Genomic DNA, 16038 nt, shown 5'->3' with positions numbered 1-16038 from the left:
ACATGAAAGAGGAGGCGGCCTTTGAGCTCTTATCGGCCGATAAGAGTGCCATGCGTGTGTTTGGTCAGTCACAATGGAGCAGCCCTTTGCAGTGCTCAACTGTGGGAGCCAATGAGACACGTTTGTGAAGTGGCACGGCTTAAGAGATCTGTCCTTGATGTTTGGATTCCTCCCACACTTTTATGGGATTTTTTTTTCGGCAGAGTTTACAATGGAAAGCACACATTTTATAGCAAGTCATGAAATGGTGCATTTTCCCTCCACGGTGTGTGGGGGTGGGAGCAGTTCAGCTCTTTCTGTCACGCAGTAAAAAATAGCAAAAAACACAGGAAGCCGACTTGTGTCTTTGCGCTTATTAACACGTCTGGCAGATATATAATCATAGTGTACTTGTTGAAAAACTGAAGATGCAATAACAGATATATTTCTGGCCTTGAAGAGGAGTTCATGCTACATTTCCCTATTGACAGTTTTCAGCCATGCTAGCGGCAAGGCTCTCCGGCACTTTCCATCCTTCAAGCTCTTCAGTCCAGACAGAAATATCCATCACAAACAGTGGAGTGATTTGTCATCATTTTGGTAGTTCCCTGACTTTTCACCCAGCATCATCAGGTCAAAACTATAACTTACACAACACAACAATACATACTTACAAAACTCATGACGTTCCCATCAGCCTCAGCTGTACTTTGTGTTAGTGCTGACTGGCCGATGTTAACTTGCTAATATGCTAAACCAAGATTGTGAATATGGTAAAACATTATAACTCCTAAAAAAACAAACAACAAAACACATTAAGTTAGCATGCTGATATTAAGGATGTTCCTAATGACTGACTTCCCTGACAATCAAACAGAAGTTTACTTTTAGACTAGCTGACTCGTTTAAAATTAAGAAAAATCTATAAATCCTGCCCTTTAGTTAACATTATCCAAAAAAGATTGCAAAAATTGTAAAAAGCCATTTTAAATAATTGAAATCACATTTTTCAAAAACCAAATTGCATTTTAAATGCAGCAAAAATGTTCAGTTCTTTGACTGTGTATTATGAAACTGCACATTACCCTACAAAACAGGATAACAAATAACTCAGAAAAATGTTAAAAAGTAACATCTATTAAAAACAATATGCCGTAGAAAAATAAATCTTTAGGAAACAAGACTGATTTGCAACAGCATTTTCATAAAGTAATAGCAATTGAAAAGAATATTTTTTTTTTAGTAAGTTAGAACAACTAATATTTATGTTGGGTCACGATCCTTAAATCTACATGTTGACTAACTCTGCCCATCCCTGATAGGTTGTAACAGAGATTTCCATAGTACAATAACTGTCCTAGAAATTATTGTGGTTTCACAGTATTACAGAATTATTGTTATTCGGTCAGAATGACTCTTAAAGGGATGAAAACAAAAGGTTATGTTTGGTTGAATAAATGCAAAAACTTTTTTTTTTAATGGATGTGTAAAAAGTCTTTCGAGATTTTGCATCCAGGTGCATTTTTTCCAATATCCTGGATAAGCAAAAGTACACAATGTGATAATCATCAACTTTCATGTCACATTATTCCTTAAAACTGATATATCTTAGCAACCCTGATCACCTGTTATCAATAAAGCACAGTTATGTCAATGTGCATCCTCACAGAGCTGCTGGCTGTAAACTGACTCTTACTTTCAGTACGGACTGCAGCTGCCTTTACAAAGTAAGTACAAGTACATACTATAAGTATGTATACAATTATGGCATACTACTTCGTCATAGCATTATGCCTTGTATTTGGACCCTCTTGCTCGTACATTTGTGAAATATGTGCAAAATTTGACAAAAAAAGAAAAGTATGTGATTTGAAACTCAGCAGATCTTACACCAAAATGCCAAAAATGCCAAGCTCACCAGAGCTCAACCCAAAGGGTTTACTTCGAGGGGTTGTTACTTGTATGTATGTTTGTAGTTTTAACTTTTAAGTTGTGACTGCATACAGTGTCGACTGTTTATGATTGATTGATTATAGTCACTGCGGCTTCTGTCAGCTGTCAGTGAGCTGTCGTGTGTCTGCGGCTCAGTCGCTGTGACGTATCGTCAGCCGTGCAGAGGATACTCAGAAAAGCACGCTGGCTTTCATACTGCGAAATGCAACTGGAAGCAGGACATCCTGGTGTTTTTAACATACTGCGCGTGACTTCATATGTATCGAGACATATCAGAATAAGATTTGCTTCATCAATAGTAAGTAGAACAGTTTGATATGTAAACAAAATGTCAAAAATGGTGAAAAAAGACATCTTCAATCATCTTTTTTCCTCAGTGATTCTCCAGCAGTCCAAAACCTAAATCTACTCCATGTCCAAAATCATAAAACAAAGATAGATTTCGAGTTTGAGACGCTGGAAACAGATAATATTAGGTGTTAAAATGGAAAAACAATTGATACATTATTTGTTATAAAGGCTTCAACAATTTGAAACGCGAACAAATTGACAATTTCTTACTAAAAACTAGTAAAGAACTAGTAGTAAAGAAGTAGTAAAAACTACTTAGCCAGGAGTGGCCAAAAAAATTAGCAAATGACCTTAAAAGAATCTAAATACATAACTATAAGATTTAAAATTTTTGGACATATTTCCCCAGTTTTTTAATAATATCTTATAATCCCCCCCCTGGATCATTTTCAGGTCATTTTCTCCTCACATTTTAGTATTTTTTTGCAATTTGTTGGACATTTCTCGCCAAGTTGCTCGTTGCCTTTTTCTCATGTTTTCAAAAGAAATCAAACCAATTTTCTCACATTTCAAAGGTGGTTATCGTTATGAAAGCATCTGAAGGCAGCACAGGAAAACGGACGTCGCTCCCGGTGTTAAAGGGGTTAAATGTGAAAGGATCAAAAGAGACGCTCGCTCAACATAAATTCCAACAGCCTGCAGATCCCAAACGATCAATTAGGCCCCTTCCATTACCCTGACGCGTTTCTCTGCACTAAACGCACCTCCCTGGCCCCGCCCTCTGGCCCTGTGGCGGCGAGACATCTTGCACACTCAACACATAACTGGAGAACTGAATCAGCGCCGTGATGAATGACTTCCAACACTGTGGACTCAGCAAATGTTAAATATTCTCATTAGCTGGTTGAGAGATCACACACACGCACACACTCTCCTGCAGCACCGACGCCCTGAACCGTCGGGAGTCCCCGGCGGTCCAAAACAACCCACCTCCACCTCCACCCCCGACACACTTGTGCTTTCTTCTCCCGCTGTCTTCATCACCCTTCTCTTATTCTGCGGGGCTTCGAGTGCGACAGGCAATACCGGCGTCGGAGCTGTCATACATGTCTCTGTCAAAGCAGAAGCAGCGGGGCGCTGTAGGTGGACGGACACCTGATCTGCTGTAACCGCTGCTCCCCTTTGGGACCGCTAATCCTGGTTGTTAGCACGAAAATCAAGATTAACAGAAGCAGCTGTCCTCGCAGAAGCGCTGTGCCTTCTGCTGTATCAACTGTCACCACCAGACTATAATAACTAATAACTCTGGAGTCTGCTTATTTATTTATCTGTTTGTCGTGTGATGTAGCCGATATTGAGAACAAGGTCCATTTTTTTGTTTTTTTGCCTTGTTTATGATAACTTGAGCGATGTACTTTTCATTAAAATGTCAGCATGAGTACTCTTAACATAGCACTTTTATTAATCATACAATTCATTTGTTGGCTTTTAATTGAATTTTATTTACTTATTGACTATTTATTTATATGTTTTAGTTTGTTTTACAGTTTTACTACTTTGTTTATCGTTTTTTAACATATTTATTCATTATTTTACTTTGTTTTTATCTCTTAATTTACCTCTTATTTACAGTTTAAATGATCACATTTTTGTTTTTATTTACACGCTTGTGTGTTGGTGTGTGTTTTGGGGGGGTGGATTTTGGTTTTATTGTATAAAGCACGTCGTGTAACAGTTCTATATGAAAAGTGCTACACAAATAAAGTCTGATTGATTGATTCATGGCAAACGTTAGCGCTCTTACTCCTCTTGCACCTTACAGAGAAACATTTGGCTCTATTTTTCTGCGGCTGCCAACAATGGCCCCGTTTAGGAGGAGGGTCTGGGATAAAGAGTGGAGAGGAGCAGGAGAGACGAGCGGGGCGCGGAGCTCAGGGCAGAGGTGGCTCCCGGCCATCCATCTCCGGTTTCAGGATTCAGAGAGTGCTGACAGGTCTGGGTCCCCCGGCACAGGCCTCTGGGCTGTAACCACGGATACCCAGACAAACCAAGAGCTGTCAGTCAAGCGCTACCAGCTAGACAGAGTCACAGGAGATGGGAAAACAGGATAGCGAGACACCAAGGGGGTGTGTGTACGTGCTGATACCTGTGTGTGTATGCATTACAGAGAACACGGCAGGAAACTCAGAAGCTGCGAGTGCAGACAGTCGCTGGTCTAGTGAGATATCATCAGTCACCACTGGGACACATACAGAGGACACGTGAAATACAAATTCTTGATACTGTAGACGGTTTTGGGAAACTCCGGGGCTGAGACAAACACAGACATGCTGATAATAGCAAACTTCCACCTCATGAATTTTGCAAACCTCCTTGACATTTTTTTATAAGCGAGCTCCTCCTTTGGCAAGCATCACACTTTTTTCGATAAGGCAAATGAAGAGGATGGTGAGGTGGACACGAAGGATGTGACTTCTAACGAAATACAGTCAACACTTAGAAAAATCGCCAAGAGTTTAAATGTTTCACCTCATAATTAAAAGGCATTTTTACCTTTAATGATAGGACAGCTCAAGATAGACGGAAAAATGAGACAGAGAAGGTGAAATGACTAAAGGCTAACAGCTTGTATCCTGGGACAAGGACAGCAGTCCAAATTCTGTTATTGAGTATCTGTGCTAGCAGAAGACGAGTCTACCAACTGGTGAGCTGATTTTCTTACTCTGTTGAGTGACTCGCAGCAACACACCGCCACCGTCACCAGAGCCATCCAAGAAAAGCACCACCAAGACATGCTAAACACATTTTAAGGCAAAATTTAGCACAAATGTAACACAAGATGGACAACATGACAGCTCCCCCGAAATGAGCTTATTCAATGTATCGCCCCCTGGTGTGTGACTGCAGTATAGGTCCTAAGACCCGCCCCTCCATGTTCGTGAATGGTCATAGGCCGAACTAAAAACTCAAAGTACACATCAAATAAATTTTTCCCAAAGAAGGTTTCTGTCACTGAAGGTAGCGTTCACCATCCTGATGTTTGTTCAAGTGTTAGTTTTCATGATAAGTTTGGTTTAAATTAGTTATTAAATTACACAAAAGGGGGCTTCTTCGTCATGATTGACAGCTGTGACAGCCATTCCGTGCGCTCTATGGCGCTGCTCACTAACGGTCGGACGGGTTTTTGGGCGAGAACTCCCCCACTGCGGATATCGTTACCGCGCAGGTGCAGGGCTCCCGATGACATCACCCTCGCAAGATGGCAACGCTCATATCCGGGATATTTTAACCTCACTTCAGCATAGCAGAGGTAAGGGGGGGCACGTCGTCCATCTTTATTTAGTCTATGGTCACAAGTGCCGATGGAGATTGGTTTATATAATAATAATAATTATATGAAAAATATGAAAAATTCTATATTTAATTTTGGGTCTGCGGGTGTATGCAAATATGTTTAGTTAATTAGAGTACCTGTACTACTAAATTAATACGGAAGCTGGTTGATTGAAATTCAATGACTTATGGAGAAGAGGTGGGACTAAATAAGTTTCTTCTCCTTTTTGAATATGTAAAGCAAGTCATCAACTGTTTGACCATTTCTTTTGCTTTTTGTAAATATTACTTTTTTTTGTTTGTTTGTATAATCATTTCTCTATTTTCTTTTTTACATGTTCGTAATAAATCAATTCACAAATTTGACTAATAATGATTCAGTATTTGCCTAAATGAAAATACATTCAGGTGGGGCAACATGAGAGCACAATAAAAAAATATACGGTATAAATCAGTCTCCCCTGACAGGAAACTGCTCACATCTCTTTCTAAGATCACAGTCAAAAAAAAATCTGCTTTCGCCAAAGACAATTATGGATTTGTACGCTACAGTTTTCAGCAACGTCTCCAAGGTTTTTCAAAGTGCAATCATCATAGATTGTATCTTAAAGATGACAACAAGTAAAACACACAAAAGTTTCCACACAAACAGCCGAGAAAAAGCGTAACGTAGCGCCCGTAATGTCTGCACATTGATGAATTGTCGACAGCAGAAGAATAACAAATAAATTATTCAAATCTCTACCTTGGTGAAGTCAGAGGGGGTTTTCTCTTTGTTCTACACCCTGGCATTGATTTCTCCCAGTGGCGAAGAGTGGGATGCCTGAAGGTTAGACAGAGAGACACACACACACACACACACACACACACACACACACACACACACACACACACACACACACACACACACACACACACACACACACTATGTAGATAAATGACTCCTGAGCTCTGGAGTTTGATCCAAATGAAGCAATGATGTAGCTCACTGGCCCGGGCCCACATTGAAGTAAAGTGTGTGCTCTAGTAAAATGTGTTCTCGGTGAGTCACAGTGTGTGAGTGCTACACTAGCACCAGTATGGCGGCGGCGGTGGTGGTGCGAGGGAGAGAAAACAAGAAGGTGGAGAGAAAGAGAGACAATCTGCTGTCTGGGTATGAAGCTTATATGTTGTAATGAGCACATCTTTAACACTTTAGCTCACAGCCGTGTGCCGTCTGACATTTAAAGAAGAAAAGTGCAAATGTGCCTTAAAAGACTCAAATGTCACAACTCTCCTGCGATTCACACAGCTGATGCCACAAACATGATGCAACACTGATACCTGTATGTGTCTCTGTGCTCGTGTCAGGATGTGCCTCTTTATCCATGTCTGCAATTAGACTCTGCTCCAGTCTTACTATAAGAAGGTCACGTTTATAGGTTTTAGGGGGATATATTGGCAGAAGTGGATTTTAGTGAAATAAGTGTTTCTTTAGTGTATAATCACCTGAAAATAAGAGTTTTTATGCTTTTTCTTTGTTGTTCTTTAACCTTAAAATGAGCTGTTACTTAAAGAGTGAGCGGCTCCTCCTCTACAGATTAGAGGGTGACAGATTATCAGACCGGCTGATTATTGGGGCCGATATTTGGCAGTCTGTCAATTTTCTGTATTGGTGTTTTATTTTAATGATCATGGATAAATTAATAAGTTAAGAAATTCAAAGAAAGTGAGAGGAACCTTCACTCTGTAAAACCTCAGAGAGCTATTTTTTTTTATTATTCATTTTTTTATTAAAAGTTTTACTTAACTTTAGCTGCTGGGAGCCTGCCATATTTGATGGATGCTGAAAGTTTAAGTTTTTCTTAAACATTTGCTGAAGGCATTTAAGCAAAGTTTTGTGTTGGAGTTTGTTATTCCAGATTTTAAAAATTGACGGAAAAGTTTTCAATTTTATTGTAAATGCATATTGGTTCAAAATAACGGTTTTCGCTCTCATTAACTATAAATAATCGATGTCGGCCCTGACCCTGAAAACCCAATGGTGGGCAACCCCGACTACAGAGATCGTTATGTTAAACCACCATGTTTCTACAGGAGCCCCGAACAGACAAACCAAACGCCAACCACCAAAATCTAATCAGTTCATTATTGTGTCCAAGTGGATGTTTGTGCCAAATCTGAAAAAACTGCCTCAGAGCATTATTGAGATATCTCGTTCACAAGAATCTGATGGACAACCCGAAAATGATGCCTTCTGCAATCACCAGCATGGACGTATAAAACATGAGCACATATTATCAGGCTGTGATGTGCCAAACATTGTCAGAGAAACACTGATTTGTAACCTGAAACATCCTAAAATCCTAGAAATGTCCTTTAATCCCATAAAACCTTCCAAAATCCGAGAAATATCGTAAAATCCTAGAAATCTTCTAAATTCCTAGAATCTTCCTAAAATCCTATAAACATCCTGAAACCCATTAAAGTCGTAAAATCCTTGAAATGTCCTAAAGTCCTTGTTTTTATAGTAGTCCAGAATAGACAAACCAAAAACTGGTTAATTTGCATTTCTGTATGGACCATAGTTAAAAGACCCTCTGCAAAGCGCCAAGGCCGGCATATTCCAGCTTACGGGCGTCTGGATCTTAAGTTATCAGAGAAAACAAGGGAGCACAGTAGGTGCTGGACTAACGGCCGTCTCCGACATGCTGAACAGCATCGTATACACAGAATTATAACATTAAACTTCTTCATTCAGTGTTTTTACTGGTTTTTAACATCTGATCCAGAAAGAAACAGACCTCTGTGGATAATTCTGCTCACGGAAAAAAGCTCCCAAACAATGAACACTGAAAGAACTGTAACCTGGAGAAGTTTCAGCTGGTTGCAATCTGCAATCCTCGCCGCAAGATTCCACTAAATCCCCCTAAATCTCACCCACACTGCTCCTTTAATAACGTCTCTAAATGCATGTGTGTGTGCACATGCGTGTGATGGTAGTAATGTTTTCTCTCCTCCCGATCCAATGCCCAGCGGTGCTCGTAGCTGTGCAGCGCTGCAAAATTGGCCTGAGAGGGTTTGGGAACATTTCCCCCTTACAAACAGGGGCAAATCAATAACGTCTCGGTTGAGGGAGCCACTCTCCATATGAAGGTGAGCTGACTCAGCAGCAGCCGGAGGGGGAAGGAAGGAGAGCGGGGGGGGGGAGTGGGGATGGAAATGATTGCTTTACAAGCGGTAAAATGCACGGCGGCGTTGAGAACTCTCTGTGGACGCAGCGCTGCACGCCTTCTCAATCCTCCAGTGGAAGAGGAGCGGGATGGAGGGGAGAGGAGAGCGCCGTACACGCATGGCTTGTAAATACAATACTCTCTTGAGCTGCAAGTGCAATCGAGCTCTATTTGTTTCCACTTTTCTAACTCATACTCGCCCTCTGTCAATCTACTCCGATAAAACCAGCCATGATTTCGCTTTTGCCGAGTCAATCACGGCTCTACAGTAGCATCACGGGGCCAGATACCGTACGAATGTTCCCATCTCCGCCTCCTCGCTCTCTCTCGTCTGTTTTTTACTCCAGGTCTCAGCAGCTATCTCTGCGCTGATTAAATGTGGGAGTTCGCTAATTACAGTGTGATCGGGCGGGAGGAAGAGGTGAGGAGAGGGGTGGACATCGCAGGGTGCTCCGACGTCCTTCAGGCACAGCGGGGAATCTGCAGCAGCAGCAGTTGTTGGCGGCGGAGAGGAGAAGACTGGATCGTACTTCATTAAAAATCATCACCTCCAAGTCCCAACTGTTATAATAATGGATATGACAAAGGTGCTTTTACTTTCCTGGTTAACAGATCTGTTTTCAAACGTGCCAAGGTCGGTCTGCATTCCCACATCTCTGAGTTAAAGGATCATATTGGTGATTAACCCTTTTAAACCTGGACTTGATACCAGTTTTCTTGTGCTGCTTTTAGATGCTGTTCACTTTTTTTCTGATTTTTGGGCAGTTTCTTGTTAAGTTGCCTTCACCCCATGTTTCTGAAAGAAGTCAAACCAGTTTTCTCAGGTTTTAAAGGTTTGGATGTCTTTCCAAAGCATGTCGTACGTTCACAGTGATTTTCTATCTCCCAGTGCCATTGGTTTACATTTACTTCGGCCCGCTCACTGCAGAGCGCTGAACCTCGCTTTAGATAAGTCATCCATCACAGTGCACAAAGCAATGCGACGCTATTGTTGTGCGCTAATGCAGTTAAAAACAGGGACATTTCTGAGAACTCTCCTTGTTGCCGTGTGGTCAAGGACACACGACGTGACATTTAAAGGAGCTCTACACGACATTCAGAGTGAAACCCATTCAGAGTCTGAGCTGGAATTCATCGACTGTATATCAAGATGGACGACATAACAGCTTCCCAAAAGTAAGATTTGTAAGAGGTCATAAACCCCGCCTCCTCCATGTTAGTGAATGGGATGAACTGAAAACTCAAAGTGCACGCCAAATACATTTTTCCCAAAGATTAGCAGCTCTTATCGCACTAGAGTTTGTCCAAATGTTTGTTTTTCTGATAATTTTGGTTTTAATTAATTATCTGATGCTTTAAAAAGGGGATTTGATGTCATGACTGGCTGTGCGCCAGTCATTGTGCTCGCAATCAATGACACGATTGGTCCAAAACTTCACATCCGTGCCGTTTGACACAGAACTTGCTTCGGGGCTGTTACTACCTCCGATCAAGGCTCAGAGGCGAAATACAAAGTTATACACAGAACAGAGGCGGCAAAATGGCGTGATATTCTGACTCTTGCAGTTGACACTGTTCACACGCTCTCATGCCACAGCTGGTGTACGCTGCACATTTATTTTCTCTGGCAGTAAAAAAAAACACAATCTCCGTTTGATTCAACAGATTCAGACATTTGTGTCTTCGTGTACAGCTTCGTATACATATCAGACTGCTCGTAGCGGCAGCCTGAGCAGCATCATTTGCTGGTGGTGACAGGGAAGGTGGCGGCCAGACGTCGCCGTCAGCACCAGAACGCATCTCAACTCTGCAGCTAACTGGGCTGATAAATAAACATGTGTGTAAGTGAGAGGAGTGTCAGCGTAATGCTTACATGATTAGATAAAGCAAACCTGGGAAGAGTCGGCGCTCAGATTTTAGACTGATAGGATAATAGAGCGGAGCAGGAAAATCTATGAATGGATGTGAGTCCTGAGGCATCGCTGAGAGGGAGTAATAAATGAAGGAGTGGGGCAGAGAGAGTGAGGTAGGAACTTTGACGAACACTGAAGGCGATGAAATGCTCACTGTGATGGATTACTTATTTCAAGCTAAGTTTAAGTCTCCGCGAGTTTCAAATCTGAAACGAAAGGGAAGACTACGGCTCCCCAAAAGAGGAGGAAATCAACCCAAAAACCTAATTTTTCATAAAAGTTAAGATGTGATAAGAGTTGAATGATGCAAACTGTCAGTATAAACATTTAACCCTTTGAAACTGAAGCAAAAATAGGCTTGATTTTTGTTGCAATAGCAACAAAAGATGAAATTATCCCCAAAAATTTACAAGAAATTAAGAGAAGAAATTAGTGGAAAAAAAAACAATCAACTGAAAATTACTGTAAATAAATACAAATAATAAATAAATGGATAAATAATAAAAATGCATAAACTCCTTAAAATCATATTAATTTTTAACATAATATTGAATATGTAATTACAATAGTTATATAGTTTTTCACATAGCTTTTTTGTTTTGTTTTTCTATACATTTTAACCTAGCTTTTTTGTTTTTATCCTAGTTTTTTTTTTTTTTAATTTAAATCTACTAATTTCTTACAATTTGTCTTTACCTTTTTTAATTTAATTTTTTTTTACACTGCCTACTCCACCCACTAAAGACTGCAAACTTATTTTTAGCTAATTTTATATCATTTTAAATAATCTTTATATCTTTGCACTTGTTGTCTGAACCTTTTCTATGTTTAATAATGATTTTTATTTTTAAATGTTTAAGTCACTTTACCCTCTTGATCTTATCTCAATACTCTTTTATTGTAAATCTGTATCTTTATGTTTTATATTTTATTGCTCTGTTAAGCACTTCCCTAAGCATTTCCCTGTTTTATGATATGTGCACCAAATAAATCTGCCTTGCCTATTTTTTTCCATATTTTTGAAAGAAACTGCACTAATGTGCTCGAGATTAAAATGTGTCTTAAAGCAGCACAAGAAAAATAATGTTGCTCCAGGTTTGAAAGGGTTAAGAATATGTTCCTAAAGTCTTGAAAGCTGCAGCTGCAGGACTCCAGAGCATCTCTGCGGCTGAAGGTGAGCAGCTGTTTTCCTCTCCTGCGGTTGCAGGAGGTGGCTGAGCTGCGCTCTTCAAGCTGCACGGTGACAGTAAATAAAACTTGTGGCATCAGGCTTTCACATCAGCACGGCGAGAGTGGCAGCAGTTGCCATTTTGTCATCTAATACAGCGTGAGGAACAGAAAATATTAAAGGAACGCTCTTTGTGACAAGCTGAATGTGACTGGCCGTCCCTGTCCATCATTTGAATGAAATGTTAAATGACATGTGCAATGCAATATGTCAGGACGTAATAGCCTACTGCCACATCTTCACTGCATTCTGGCGTGGGTTAAAGCGGATCTGCTGCGGCGCAGGGCGATAAAAGAAAAGAGAAAAACACAGTAAATGTGAAAATGCTTTGTGTATATTAAAAACATTTGAGATTTAAAAACAAAAACAGCCCATACAGCAACTATCTAAATGTCTAAATAAAGCATGACCCCTGCAGCGCTGGCTTTTCGCTCCATTCTGGGGCTGATAAAATCATGCAGCCCAGCGACAGCGAGTTGTTGACAGTGTGAGAATGCTTGGCGCACACAGCCTTTATAGCAGCTGTCTGCTCTGGTGAGGGGCTCGATGAGCCAACCGAGGTGAATATATTACTCTCACTCAGTGAATGTCACAAATGCCATTTCCAACTGCTGAATGTCACAGAGACTGTTGGGGTGACTGCAAACGCTCCCGAGCGCCATGACGTCTATATTCCCGCTGTTAACATCCTGCATCCCCGCTTTTTGAATATCAAACAAAATCACACTTGTTATGAGCCAAATAAATATCAATAAGCCGGAGAGACAGAGGACGAGCGCTCGGTGTGTCCCTGTTGGTTACTGCTGGAACTTTTGGCCAGTCGCCAGGAGAAAATGTTGGCAGTGAAAATTTCTACAAACCGTAGATATGTTACATCTGTACTTATGATACAAATCATGTCAACATTTCTGAAATGACTTAGTATGTGAGCTGACTCTGTCCTCTGCAGGTGGATGGCTGCAGACTACTGTTCAAGGCTAACAAATAACAAAACCACTTTTTTTTAGGCAAATTATTACTGCGTTTCAGAGGAAAAAGCGGCTGAATTTTACTTAAACATCACTCCTTTTCCTGCTGGGATGCTGCCATGACACGCAGCTGTTTGTTAGTGCATAATTGTGTGTTTCCAGCAGCTTTTTAGCCACCAAAGGTGTGTTTTGTGTGTTTTTTAAGCAACTTGCCACTGTGTTTCCACCTAAGACAGTACCACAAAAAGTAAGGTTTTTTTTTAACGAGAACACTGAATTTTCTGCCAATATAGTGCCACAAAAAGCTGTTTTTTAGTCACTCATCACTGCGTTTCCAGTGGCTTTTTAAGTCACTAAATTTAAGTGTTTTTTAGCAATGTGTCTCTGCGTTTCCAGTTGAGATAGAGCCACAAAAAACGATTGTTTTTGTACGGAAACAGTGCTACACTGTAGGCCGAGACAGAGTCACAAAAAGCTCTTGTTTTTAGCAAACTATTGCTGCTTTTCCTGCTGGAATAGTGCCACCTAAAGGGGCCGATTTTACTGAGTCATCGCTGTGTAATGCCACAGAAAGCACAAGTTTTTACTGAGACATTGCAGGGTTTGACTGAGATGCAACAAAATGTGTTTCTTTACAGAGCCATCGCTGCTTTTTCTGCCAGGATATGGCCACAATACTGAAACTGATAGTGCCACCAGACACTGTGTCATTTCCAGCAGTGATACTGCCACAAAAAGCCTCCGTTTTTGTTTTTTAAAACAAACATCACTGCATTTCTTGTCGGAATAGTGGCATGAGAAGCAGTTGTGTATAGCGAGTCATTTGTTTGTCATTCGTTTCCAGCAGCTTTTTTGTCACCAAACGTGGAATAGTGATAGTAGTGAACCATTGCTGTTTGAATAAAACCAAGAAAAGAGGGTGGTTGCTGAGCAATCCTTTTTTTCCTGAGGATAGTGCCACAAAAGCCTTTTTTCCCCCCCAGAGACATTGCTGTGTTTCCACGGGGAATGTGCCCCGGAAAGCAGGTATTTTCAAACCAACAAATGAACTTTTCCCAACGACAACCGAGTGGTTTGTGTCCCTAAACCACACAATCCCCAGAGCGATGTTAAACATGAAGAAACATAAAATTTCAACATATCAGCCACATAATGCACAAATGTAATGTATCCATAGTCTGCAGAAACATATAATGCCAACATTTATTCTGGCGATTGGTTTTTGGGGATTACTGCTCGAATACGTATCATGCTTTTCAACTGAATGAGCAGCTTTGATATCGTTGCTTTCCCCCTCAGCACTGGGCACAAACGATATTAGAGAGGGAATCGAATGTGTTATTACTGTAAACAAACATCAGGGAGAGCTTCAGTCTGGGAGGTTATTTGGTTGTGGTGAGGCAGCCATTTTTAATGAGCGACCCCTTCACCGGCTGTGGATTGCACTCGGGAAAAGAAAGAGAGAGCGCAACTGAAAGAGAGGAAAGTGAAGCACATCTCTGTAACAGTCTCTCCTTCGTCGGCGAAGCTCATTGTTGTCGTCAGGGGCACGCCGCCGCCACTGCTGAGAGCCGGGAGCCGCCGCTGATTATTTCCCACCGCTTCACATATGAATGTCTGACGCCAAGGTCATTCTCCTCCAGCTAACCAAACCTCTAATTCTGCCGTCACTCATTACTGCTATACATCATCTCTCGCACATTCTCCACTCTTCATTTCTCCTGATTTAATAAGGCGAAATGCTCATCTGATCTACCAGAGCACGGAAGGACCAAAACTGCAGCCTAATTTTATTGCAATATGATATGGTCATGATTAGTAAGTATGTTAAAGATGATCAATCTCCAGGTTAACTCTCTGAAACCTGGAGTGACGTCACTGTATTTGAAAAAAATAAAGAAATTAGAAGATTTAGAACATTATTTTTTTAGAAACTAAGGAAAAATGTTTGGGGAAAAAGAAAAAAAAATTGGGAAAGACTATTTTTAATTAGCACCATTATATATTTAAAATTATTTCACAGAATTAATAATTTTTTTAGCGCTTTTTATTGCAATGAGTAACTTGGTAAGAAATGTTCCACAAATTGCCAGAAATAAGTAGATTTATAAAATTATTTTTAAAACTATGAAAAAAAATTATGGAAAATTTCAATTTTTAAGCATTTTTTGCTTCGAAATTTTCCAAAATTTGCAAGAATGTGGTAGATTTCAAAATCAATTTAAAAATGTTATGGAAAAGCTAGGGAGAAGCTATATTTGTAAATGTCACAATTATATTTTAGGCTGTTTTTTGTTTGTTTGTTGTTTGGTTTTGTTTTTAATTTTTCTGTATGTGCAACTAGTTTATAATTGTTCTGAAAATTGCAAGACATTGGTAGAATTAGAATATTATTTAAAAAAATTAAAAATCTAGCTATCAATTAAATATTTATGTTGTTACAGAATTATTTTTTTTGTTTTTAGTTTTATTTTTCAAGGTCATGTACATGTTTATTTTTCTATAAACTTTCTTTTTCTTTTTTAATTTTTTTTTTTTTAATCTTTCAGGTCATTTTATTGTACATAAAATTATCCCACAAAATTATCATACTTTTAAAAGCACCTTCTCAAGGTCATTTGTGTGGTTTTTTAATTTTATTTTAATGTTAAAAAATACATTTCTGTTAATTTTCTTGGTTTTCTTTTTGTTTGTTTTGTTTTGTTTTTTTTTACTAATTTCTGGCAGATTCTTATTTCATTGCACTTGCCACCTTACTATGTTTTGACAGAAATCAGGCCAAATTGCTGTGGTTTCAAAGGAATAAACTCATCTTTGTTTGTTTGGATCCGAGTCTTATTCAATTATTATTTCCTTTAAGTTCCTTTTTTTTAATTAAAAAGGTTCCTATTAAATCTGAATAGCCTGCATAATTAGCTGAACTATCCTGGGAAAGTGAAAGTCGCACCATTATCACCTTCTCACCGCAAATAAACCACCGATACAGCAGCTAGAAACAAGAATAGTGCTGTGAGATCGTTTTCTGTTTCTCCGGGGCTCTGAAAATATCTATTCCTCATGACAACGCTGCTACAAGAGGCAGTAAATAAAAAGACGGCGACCAGCCTCGTTCTACACGAGACACCCAACCATCAACGTAAGCAATAATTATTCTTTCAGAA

At 39.8% G+C, this 16038-nt stretch overlaps 1 protein-coding gene across 8 annotated transcripts in view; it reads right to left on the bottom strand.

Annotated features, from left to right (window-relative positions):
* Nucleotides 1-16038, bottom strand: part of klhl29 (kelch-like family member 29) — a 380738-nt gene that overhangs the window by 293664 nt on the left and 71036 nt on the right. For 4 of the 8 annotated variants that reach the window (XM_088089183.1, XM_042503866.2, XM_088089184.1 and 1 more), the window contains one exon: nt 6302-6379. The exons of the other annotated variants lie outside the window; for them this stretch is intronic. The gene's annotated coding sequence lies outside the window, so the exon portion shown is untranslated. The remainder of the gene's footprint in view (nt 1-6301; nt 6380-16038) is intronic. 8 annotated transcript variants of the gene reach the window in all.

This window comes from Plectropomus leopardus, chromosome 16, assembly GCF_026936395.1.
Source record: "Plectropomus leopardus strain MGB_pleo_1.0 chromosome 16, ASM2693639v1, whole genome shotgun sequence".
Lineage (NCBI taxonomy): Eukaryota > Metazoa > Chordata > Actinopteri > Perciformes > Serranidae > Plectropomus > Plectropomus leopardus.
Note: the sequence above shows the minus strand (reverse complement) of the source record. Positions and strands in the feature narration are given on the sequence as shown.